Here is a 1,611-nt window from a genome sequence, read left to right as displayed (position 1 = left end):
GTCCTGTTAAAGGAAGAGCGATGCCCTTAAAACAAGGTACCCTGTACCTAAGAAGGCCTATTCCCGCAATATCTGCAGGCTTATTAGAGCCACCAATGTGAAAAAATAGCTACTGTGTTAGTTAATGTGCTAAGAGTAACAAGTAACTAAAAAACTCAACTCAAAGTGACTTAAGGAATTTAAAAAAGAGAATTTATTCATGCACCTAAAATACTCAGAGATAGAGAGATTCCAGACAAAGCTGCATCAAGGCTGTCACCAAGTACCCAATTCCCTTTTGTTGCTTTCTGCTACACATGCCACAGCGTTGGCTCCATCCTAAGGCTGGCACCTCTCTTGGTTTTAAGATGGCTGCCACACTCTGCTGGAGCTAATGCTGCCTCATTCAAGTCTGCTGGGAAAAAATGAGCATCTTCGATAATTCTCAACAAAAGTCTCAAATTTGTTTGCATTGGACAAGCTTAGGTCACATGCCTACCATTGAACCAATCATTGGCCAGGAGATGAAATGCAGAAGAACACCAAGTAGGCCCAGACTTCCCAGAGCCACACTGATGCTTAAATGGAAAGCAAGAGCTTTTGGGAGAGGAGGAGAGGAAACAGTTGGAGAAACAACTATCAAGGTCTCCAAAGGTACTTAAAAAGAGAAGAAGTTCAGAATGTGTTCGCAGTTGCAAATAGGCCATCTTATATTGCTACCTCAAAATTTACCTATTTTTAAAATGCCTGTTGAAACTTGAAGTGAGAAAGTCAAAAAGAGCAGGATATTTGGAAGGGCAAATAAGGACTTTTCCATCAAAAGCCATATATAGGAAATAGCATATCTCTCCTACTAGAATAAAAACTAGGATAATGTAATGCTACAATGAAACAAGCTTTAGATTTTTTGACTAGATCTAGTGGTCTCATAATAATAGACAAACCCTAAGAAAGTCCCTAAATCAAATAAAGTCTGGAGAAAAACCTTACCATTTCAAGCTGTAACTTAAATGTAGTTATGGTACAATCAAAAGAATTTGTTCAAAATGTCAAAAGATGTAGGGCTGGCTCCTCCTGAGAGTCCTAGGTTAAGTTGTTTATATTAAAAAAGGGATAGTAACATCCACCTGAGATTTCTGGGTTAAGTTGTTTATATTAAAAAAGGGATAGTAACGTCCACCTTACATAGTGGTCACAGGATTAAAACAAGTATTATTTGTTTTAAGTACATATATATGAGAAGAATATGAATAACTCTTTAAGACTGAAAAAGCTACCTAAGTGCATAATTTAAGATCTTTCTCTATTTTGATATCGTAGGAAGTTTGATAAATGTTATACTTAGCTATAAGTAGATGGCACTTAAAATGTAGAATTGTATTCTGGGAAACATGGCAGGGTGAGAGATGTCCTCAGATCTCTCCTCTTGAAATAACAATAAGCTGAACATCTAAAGCTCAGCAAAAAACACCCAAACTGCACACCAGCGCTTCTGAGCGAGAGATCTGCACATAAGAGCTACCACAGGTCAGAACCCTGGGTGTCGGGCAGTGGGCTGGGAGAAATAAAGAAGCTGCCTTTCACAGTCTCTGGAGCTCCCTGAAAGAGGAAGGGGAGGGGAGAAGGAGCAGC

The sequence above is a fragment of the Pteropus vampyrus genome, unplaced genomic scaffold (genome assembly GCF_000151845.1).
Source record: "Pteropus vampyrus isolate Shadow unplaced genomic scaffold, Pvam_2.0 Scaffold19, whole genome shotgun sequence".
NCBI classification, from domain to species: domain Eukaryota; kingdom Metazoa; phylum Chordata; class Mammalia; order Chiroptera; family Pteropodidae; genus Pteropus; species Pteropus vampyrus.
Note: the sequence above shows the minus strand (reverse complement) of the source record.